The sequence below is a fragment of the Ceratotherium simum genome, chromosome 1, assembly GCF_057802395.1.
Source record: "Ceratotherium simum simum isolate JZ-2026a chromosome 1, ASM5780239v1, whole genome shotgun sequence".
Lineage (NCBI taxonomy): Eukaryota > Metazoa > Chordata > Mammalia > Perissodactyla > Rhinocerotidae > Ceratotherium > Ceratotherium simum.
In genome coordinates this window covers 69,254,522-69,264,205 of record NC_141900.1, presented here as the reverse complement: position 1 = coordinate 69,264,205, position 9,684 = coordinate 69,254,522, and the positions used below count along the sequence as shown (strand labels likewise).

The 9,684-nt window shown below is 43.9% G+C and overlaps 1 pseudogene; it reads left to right on the top strand.

Annotated features, from left to right (window-relative positions):
* Window positions 1–2,247: 2,247 nt before the first annotated feature.
* On the top strand, window positions 2,248–4,120 carry LOC101404136 (nucleolar complex protein 2 homolog pseudogene; annotated as a pseudogene).
* Window positions 4,121–9,684: the final 5,564 nt, after the last annotated feature.

Sequence of the window (9,684 nt, the reverse complement as noted above, 5' to 3'; positions counted from 1 at the left end):
CTGCTGCGACAGCGCGGGGTTCCCTGGTTCAGATCCCAGGTGTGCACAGACACACCCCTTGTTAAGCCATGCTGTTTATATCCCATATAAAGTAGAGGAAGATGGGCACAGATGTTAGCCCAGGGCCAGTCTTCCTCAGCAAAAAAGAGGAGGATTGGCATTGGATGTTAGCTCAGGGCTGGTCTTCCTCACAAAAAAAAAAAAAAAAAATGCATTTCTCTTCCCATATTTCTGTCATCCTGACCTCAATCGACTTCATTCTCAAAGAAAGTCTCCCTGGATTAAATTAATTTTAAAAACTGTTGTATCTAATAATCAAGAAAATAACACTAAAAGCATCAGTTAATGCACCAGTGAATGTTCACAAGTGTGTGTTGTGGCAGGTCCTCCTTAGAGACCTGGAGGCACTGTGAGTGAACTCTATGGGTGTTTTGTTAAAGTGGCTGTCAATATATATTAAGATTTTCAAAAATTCACATAAGTTTTGACCTGTTATCTCATGTCTAAAATTCTTGACCTGGTATTCTCACGTCTAGGATTCTATCCCAGTGCAGAAAACATGAATAAGCAAATCATGACAACATTGCCTGTAACAAAAATACTTTGAAAATTACCTAAAAATTTAACAACAGTGGAGTAAACAAGTAAATTCTACTATTGTCACACAATTAAATATTAATTTCATGTTTAAAGTTATGTTCACAATAAAGAGTACTGCAATTTTAGATGAATAGGGTGTGTGTGTCTTGGTCAATCATGTTGCTAAAAGGAAAGAAAACTGTAGAGTAAGAAAATAATTAATGCCTTTAAAATAAGAGAGAGAGAAAAGAAAAATATATTAGAATGAAGTATATCAAAAGATTTACTGTCATTTCTTTGGATAGATGACTAGATGAAATTTTTCTATTTTTCCTGTGTTTTCTAAGATTTGTAAAATCATATAATAATGTTGTAAATAACATAAAATAAATTATTTTTGTAAAAGAAGTTAGGCCACCTAGTATTTGTTGTTACAGAACTGAATCAGCAATAATATCTCAGAGAATTCCAGGATAATGGAAATAAATAGTAAAAAACAAAACAAACAAAAAACACATTTTTCAAATGAGTTTTTCTCCTCAAAGTTTTTACACATATTGGGCTAATTTACCACCAGATAATAATTTCATTGATTTTGTAAGGCTGTATCAGGCCCATTTTATAGATAAGGACCTTAAGGAAAATAAAATAAAATAATGTGCACAATGTTTTACAGCAGAATTCAAAGAGGAATTGTTTCCTTGCTTTATTCTCTTTTCATTACACCAGTTCAATCAAGATTTCTGACAATAGGAATGATAAATTATTTAATATTTGTATTTAAATCAGGTGCAAATTTATGATTTAATCAGAAACAAACATTCCTGAATAACTCTTGGTTCATTCTGAACTACTTTTCTTGTCTATAAACCCATCCTTTTCCATTGTTTTCTAGCCTATATATTCAAATTTTATACCACCAATCTTTGCAACTAGTCCAACTAGGGTACATTTCTGATATCAAAAATCTCCCTGCATTTTGAAATATCTCATTGATCACTACAATCAGCCATAACTAAAGTTTTTATAGGGTCAGTAGCCAAGAAACCACTCCAATTTTTGTTAAAAAAACGTTTCTCTCCCTCCTCCTCTCTCTCTTTTTCTGTCTGTCGCTGTCTCTCTCACTCTGTCAGTTAGAATTAGAAGATATCTGTTATTCTTGGCCATTTTTAGCCTATGATAACACAGGGAAAAATGTTTCCAACTCAAAATAGCATTCCAAGAGAGTTGGAACCCTCTGGTAGCTATTTTTATTGTATAGAATCTTCCAGACATGATCCCAAAACACAACTGACCACCTATGAGGCTACTAGGAAGTAGTGATTTGCATGAGTGTGGATTCAAAAAACGCAATTTCTCTTTTTATATTTCTGCCATCCTCATCTTAATTGAGCTCATTCTCAAAAAAAGTCCCTTAGATGAAATCCAATCATATGTGAGGTTACATGGAGAAAGAGGCTCCTTATTCGTCAAGTTACCAGATTCCCAGTTTCCCAAGACAAAGCGTATACAACTGCATTCCAAAACAAAAGAAAGGGACTACAACTGATTTGTAATGTAACCAAAATTATTTAGGAACCAGGTGCTTGTACATATCTAAGAACTAGATTCTTACAAAGATACAAAGCTTGTGTTCCTGAGCCAGATTTGTACCAAGTGCGAGCCACAATGCCTCCTCCAGGTCACGGTGTTGAGTAACTGTGCTCTTGTCTGTATTGCACGATGTTCTCTAAGGAAGAGGCTACATCAGCCATCCTGCTCCCCCCCCCCCATCCTTTCGTCAACATTTGAAGTGGGCGGAAGTGCGGGAAGGAAGCCTGGCGCACCTTGGGGCTGGCGGTCCTGGCGGTGGTGCGGGGGCACAGGAGGCGCCAGGCGGAGCTGACGGTGGACGAGTTCCTGGCCTCGGGCTTTGATTCGGAGGCCGAATCCGACACTGCTGTGTTCAATGCCCTAGTCGCCTTCTACATCAAAGGCCTCTTTGGCTGCCTCCAGAAGCTGCTGTTTGGAAAGGCCCCCACAGCACAGCGGCAGGGTGCTGCAGCCCTCTAGCACCCTGCTGGGCGGGAAGGGGGTGCTGTCTGGACATCAAGTCTTCCCTGAACTCAGTCATACAGCTGGTGGCCTGTGTGGCAGGCTGTCCTCCAGCATGTCGGCAGTTCGGTGCTCTACTACCTGACCTTCCCCGAGCAGTGCCACACCTGCCCAACAGGACGGTGGTCCCCGGGGAGCACGGGCGGGGAGAGGCTGCGAGTGCTGGCCTTCCTGGTCCTCCTAAGAGTCTGCGGCACAAGAAAGCCGTCTTCCAGAGCCCCGTCCTCAAGCAAATGTACATCACGAACGTGAGGAACTGCACGTTCGCCTCCCCCAGCACCCTGCCCCTCCTAACTTCATGCAGCGGACCTCGATGGAGCTGTTCACCCTTACACCAGTGTCGCCTACCAGCACGCCTTGCTCTGCATCCACCAGCTGCCATCCACCTGCGCAACACCATGACCACGCGCAAGGACACATACGAGTCAGTGTTGAACTGCGATTGGTGCCCTCCCTCTACTTGTGCTGCAGCGCCTTCAGCCCCGTCTGCCCCAGCGAAGCCCTCCAACCCCTGATTTACCACCTCTCCTATGTCGTCATCAGCTGCATCCATCTGGTCGCAACTGCCAGCTTCTACCCACTGCCCATGCACTGCATGTGCGCCCTGAGGCTGCTCTCTGAGAGCACCGGCCCGGTCATCCAGGCACTGCCCTTCATCCTCAAGCTTTCCCAGCAGGTAGGGTCAGAGAAGGCCAGGACACATGAGCTCCATCCCCCTCAACTTCGTCCAGATCCTGAAGCCGTCTAAGGTCAAGCTGCAGGAGAAGGCATACAGGGGTGGCGCGGTGGATCAGCTGCACAACCTCACCCTGGAACACCTGCACAGCCAGGCCCATAGAATCGCTTTCCCAGAACTGGCACTGCCCATCATCTTGCAGCTAAAATCCTTCCTCCGGGAGTGCAAGGTGGCCAACTACTGCAGGCAGGTGACAGCTGCTGGAGAAAGTACAGGAGAATACAGAGTATATCCGTCGCCACCGCCAGAGGGTCTCCTTTGGTGTGTCGGAGCAGCACACAGTGGATACCTGGGAGAAGCAGACCAGGGAGGAGGAGATCTCGCTCACCAGGGACTAGAGCCAGCGGTGGAAGCTGAGGGACCAGGAGATCCAGCTAGAGATCAGTGGCAAAGAGCAGCCGAAAGACTTGAACTTTCCACAGATGAAATGGAAAAGTGGAAGACAGGAATGATGAGGATCGAGTAGAATTCAAGGATCTTTGACTTGGACAGTAATGAGGAAGATGATACCATGGAGTTCACAAGGAGAGGGACACCTGGGTCCCCAGAAGAGGAGGAAGATGGCAGCAGTAGTGTGGAGAGCAAGTAGTCAGCAACTCAGAGGATGGAGGCCTAGACTCAGAGGCGGGGCTGAAACTTGGGGTGCTCTGGCACCTGGCTCAGGGTCTCAAGGATGAGCTGCAAGATTTACAGTTCTCTGAGGCGGACTGAGGGCTGCCCGCCTTGGGGCTTAGGGGGGCTGCCATACACGTGTTCCCACCTCCTGGACAGCTGGCATGCTGCTTCCTGGCCTGTGCTGAGCCCAGAGGGCCTGAGGTCAGCACCCCTGCAGTGAGGGAAGGGCAGTAGATGGTGAACAGGGCTTTATTTTTACAACATAAAAGACCAGAAAGTACCGAGAGCCGTGCCAATCCCTGGAGCAGTGGGTTTGGGGGTGGAAACCAGCACCCTGGAGTGTGTCTACCACTGCACCTCACAGTGGTGGCTTAGATACATCAACCCCGTGAGGGAAGCTGACCCAGAGTGGGGCTCTGTCCTTTCCCCTCGCCTGATGTCAGGATGCAGAAAACCTAGAAAAAGCAGTCCCAGTTCCAGAGGGAGCCAGTGGGCACAGCCAAGGCCAGCGTAGCATGATACGTCTCCTCCTGGCCTTTTCCACCGCCTTTGTCTCTGGTTTGTCTGAAGCTGCCCGGGATGCAGAGCCGCCGGCCCAGGCCTAGGTTCTGATCCCCAGGGCCATCTGTACCAGCCTCTACAGTCACTCCCAGAAAATCTTTGGAAACTTTTTCCTTTCCTCTTAAGTCACATGTTTTCATTTTAAAAATTCTTATGTGTTTTTGCATCCAAAACCAAATGGAAAATAAGCTATGGGGAGAGGGGCCTTTGCATCAGAGCCGCTAGCACTTAAGGGGGCTGAGGAGTCTGAATGGCCCACCCACCAGCTCAGCACAGAAGCTGGGAGGAATCTGTGGTTCCCGGGAGCAGAGCCATGGTCCCATTTTCTTGCTTGCGTGAGGCTCTGCCAGCAAGGTGGTGCCCCCGAATGGGGGACATTGCCTTTGCTGGGGACAGGGGCTGCTTCCCTGAAGTGAGCTTCCTTTTGGGGGCCCACAGCATTGGTGGCTGCAGTGGCTGCAGGGCAGGGGGTTGGCGGGGAACTGGCCGTGTAGAAGATGCTGCCACGGGCTTGGCCACCGGCAGAGAGAGATGGGCCTGGGTGGGGGCCTGCTGGGCTGCTGGCCCACAGCCCTGAAGAGCCTCAGGCCTGCCCCCTCCATTGATTGGAGACCACCATTCTCAGCTGGCACTCATCTGGGTCCAGGTCTTGGGAGCTGGCCTCAGCTTTAGCCCCATGGTTGACAGGTGTTCCTCAGTCAGCAGGATCATGGTGTCCCTGTGGATCCCCTGTTCGCTAAAGACCTGATTAGGGAAGAAGGGGTGTCAGGGCCTGAGTGCTGGGCTCAGTGCCCACCTACCCTGCTGGATTCCTCCAGACCAGCACAGGCTGAGTGTCCTGGGCTGTAGAGCAGAGCTGAGAGGAGCTGTTTGTGCGGCTTGCAGGAAAAATTTTCAAATGAAAGAAAAATCTCGTCTTTGTTGGGCATATTCAAGGCAGAAGCAAGGACAAGGCAAAGGGGTTGCAGTGGGGGAGCATACATCAATGTTCCCTCTCCCCACACACTGTTTTTGAAGTGGGGAAATTTGAGGTGGGGAGACGCACTGGGGAATGATCTTGCTCTGTCCCTTCCTTTCTGGGGGGAACTCAGAACCATCTCCAGCAGGTCCCCTAGCTCTGACCCAGGGACATGTTCCCCTCTCCTCCCCTCACTGGTGCATATTCTCCACAGCCAGACAGGCCCCCCCTGCATAGCTGCCGACGTCCTCCACTGTCCAACTTGCCAACATCTTTGGGGGCTGTGGCCTCCTTCCCATCTATGAAGAGTAGCCCCCGTGGCTCCTGGGTTGGGGAAGTGTTACTAGGACTCTGGCCGGCTCTTTCCTATCTCCCTCCCCTGTCTGCTGATCTTTGCTTGTCCTAATTGCTTGGAGATGTTGGATCGATGACTAAAAGGGATTTTTCTCCCATGGATACCCTCCTTCAGGCCTTTGGACGGGGGAGACTGGGTGTCCTACCCCATGGATGATCTAAAGCTTGGAGGAGGGTACCCCCCCAAAGTATACATAAACAAGGGATATCTTTGGAACTCTCTAAATTAGTGACTATTTGCCATTAGGCATATTGTCTGGCTAAGAGTTTCTTAGAGCTCTTGATTTTATATTTACTCCTATCATCAACGCCAGTTGTATTTTTTTGAGTGTGCTATTATAAATGAAGCATTTTTAAACTTTTGTTTTAAAATCACAACCTGAGCATTATAGCATATGAAATAATGCACATAGAACAAAAAAGTTATGTGGCATTTCAGTTGCTGGGCAGGTAGCTAAGTTTACTCACTAGCTAAATGGGCCTCTCACAGATAATGAGGAAAAATGTTGAATCTGCAAAGCACAAAGGTAGAACAATTAGTCTACTAAGATCAGGGAGGTAATTATTTTTATTTCCTTTCATTGGATAATGAATTGGCTCTAGACTAACTGTATTTCTGAGTACATTGCCTTCTTTTTGAGTCTTGGCCTGGTTTTGTGACATTTGGTCCACGTACACACATAATGTTTCCCAACATTTCACACCTAGTACTCTGAATCAGACTCTCAATTTTCTATCCAATTTATCACAAAAGTCCAACTTCCATGAGAAAGCACTTTACCTTTCCTTAGACAAGTTTTCTTTATTTCAAGCAAGGTTTTATTTATTTAAATGTAGAATGTCAGAATTAAATGATTATTGTTGATAAAACTTCATATGGAATAAAAAAACTTACTGTAATATAATTATCTTGCATTAATCATTTTTTAATCCTACTCTACCCAGACTAGTGAAAATGCTACCTTTCTTTTTCTTTCCTCAAAGAATATCTCAAAATCAATTACCTGCAAGAGTTGCCCTTGACAATTTGAATGGGATCTTTAAAATGTAAATATTGAATCTTTACCCAAATTCTCTCTTAAAAAAGGAATCAGAAAGAGGGGAAATCTAATATGTCCTAAGAACTTAACCTCTTGTGTCCCACATTCTCTTTTTGGCCTTTTAAGAAGTACCTAATATAAACGCCAACAATACACCTGATGAAGTAGTTCTAAGTCCCATTTCACAAATTAGGAAATGAGGAGAAGAGAGTTTAGGTAATTTGCCAAGCCTCTATCTATCCGTTTGCCTTCTAACCAACCTTGCAGTATACTACTGACTATAATTGTATTTTTTAAGTTGAACTTGGCTTCAAATCCTGCACTGTTTACAAATTGCACTAAAAAGCAACACCTGACTAGGAAAAGTTACCAGATGCAAACTACCACTTAGTTAGTCAGAATGAAGGGTGGAAAGAAAAGACAAGAAGCACATCCAACTTCCACATTATTTAAATGATGGTGGTAAGTATTCATTCTGCATTCGTTGGCCTACCTATTAGTAGATGTTTGAAAACTATTAACCTTAAAAGCACAGGCCATTTTAAATCTTCAATAAAAAGTATTATTACATCCAATTTAGATATTTAAATGCTCATGCATTAGTGATCTTTTGCACCTTAAAAATCAATCATACCTTTAAAAAACCTGATTTCATGGCATGAATCTGAATGTTGAAATTCCTATACTTAATTTCCATTTATCCTTTCAAAGACAAAGGGAGGCATGAGTGAGGGAAGAACATTGGCTAGAAGGCAGGAAACTTGAATTCTTGTTTTGAACCTGCCTCTAACTACAGTGGAAAAAAGGTCACAGAATCCCTCATGTTATTTATCTTCTCCCATGTAAACAAGTAAATGAGTGCTAGAGTATTTCTAAGATCTCTTTTGGCTAATGCATTATGTAAATTTATTGGGGCTAGGTAAATGCACATCTTTCTTTGTAAACCAACACAATATACTAAAACTGGTATTTGAAAAAATAGAAGGCAATTTCCTTTTTTCCTTTACAAAAGGGTAAACTCAGAGTTCCTTTTTATGTCAACCTCTAGTAGGGCCCTTCCTTTGTTTATAATCTTTGTGATTTAGACACAGCTTTTTAATATGATAACTATCCATCAAAGTGCACCTGTGCTGATTATAATGATAATTCTGCCTGTTTCCTTTTGACAAAGAAGCTACATGATATGATTGCTAAAATGACTTGGAGGGAAATAGAATCAAAATCTCACACATCTTCCTACCATTACTCATGACCTGCTTCATGAATTACAAGAAGTCACTTATGACATTTTGCTGAAGACGACACTTACTGCACCATTTCCTCCACTTCAAATATGCTTCATTTCTCCAAAATGAGATACAGTAACAATTGTGTGAAGGCAAGGAGCAGTGGCTAAGGATAATGAATCCAAAAGCAAGATATGTGAGAATACATCCGGGAATTGTTCTCTTTCTGATTTGAAGATGGACATTTCTCCACTGGCATGCGATTGCAATGATAGAATCTATTTGGTTTTCAAGGGGCAGAGATGGAGGTATTAGGTGAACATCAAAAAAGAGTTTCAGGTATAGAAGGTGCTATTACTCTGGAAGGCAATGAATCAATGTTGACCTGAATATTTTTCATTAAAGGAGACTCATTTTGTGATCATCAATTGCAGACTATATTAGGCAAAAAAACTGGTTAGAATCACTGTAGGACATTTAATATTGATGGCTGCCCATTCCATTCCCCAGACCAAATAAATCAGAAGCACGGGGTTTGGGGCCCAGTAGGGATATATTTGAAAATGTCTTGGGTGGGATTCTAATATGCAACTAGGGTTAAGAACTAAGGCCCTAGAGAAGTTGTTTACAGACTTGGTTGTGTATCAGACATTCCTGGGAAAACAGAAACAAAGCTGAATCCATCCAGTGATTCTGGTTTGTTAGGTACGGCCAAGGAACCTGAAATTTTGGCAAGCATACCAGTTATTTCTGATGCAGGTGGTCCACGGACCTCAATGAAAAATACTACCTGAACCATTGGTCCCTAATGCATGCACACAGTGAGATGAATTTTTGATAACAAGGAATGAAAGAGATTATTCATTGGCCAGTCTATTCAGTCAATTTCTAGGTAGGCAAAATTACAGATTTAAATAAAGCTGGATGTGATGAACTTATCTATAAAAGAACACAGTGCAGTCCACTGTTAAAATACAGATTCCTGGAAAATCAGCCTTTGAGGGTTTGGGGCCTTGGGATCTTATTTTTATCAGTTTCTTATGCCCTGAAAATATGCCTGGGTCTGGCAGGGATCTCCAACGTCCCCTCTGAGACTCTTAGATGCCTTTTTGAATAGTTGTAAGGTGGCAATGAAGGTGGCAAGTCTTCCTTCATAAGAATATTAAAAACAAAAACAAAAACAGGCAGTAGGGCCAGATATAAGTCTTATTTGAGATCCCTGTTTTCACAAAGAACGTAAACCCTGAAAGTGACTTAGTTATCTAGATATTCTAGTCACTAGTTATAGGGGCCAATAGATGGGTCTGTGCTTGGGGAGATTTGCAAATAGGAGGATCCAAAGATAGGAGAAGGGAGAACAAAATTCCAGAACACTACCATGCCTTATTGGCCCAGTCCTCCTATATGTATTTGGTTATTGTTAATTTCAATGGGTTATATCAAGAGCAGGCATTCCTGGCTGCATTACAAAGTCAAGGTCAACATTCTAAAACTTTAATATATATATATGAATCACTTGGG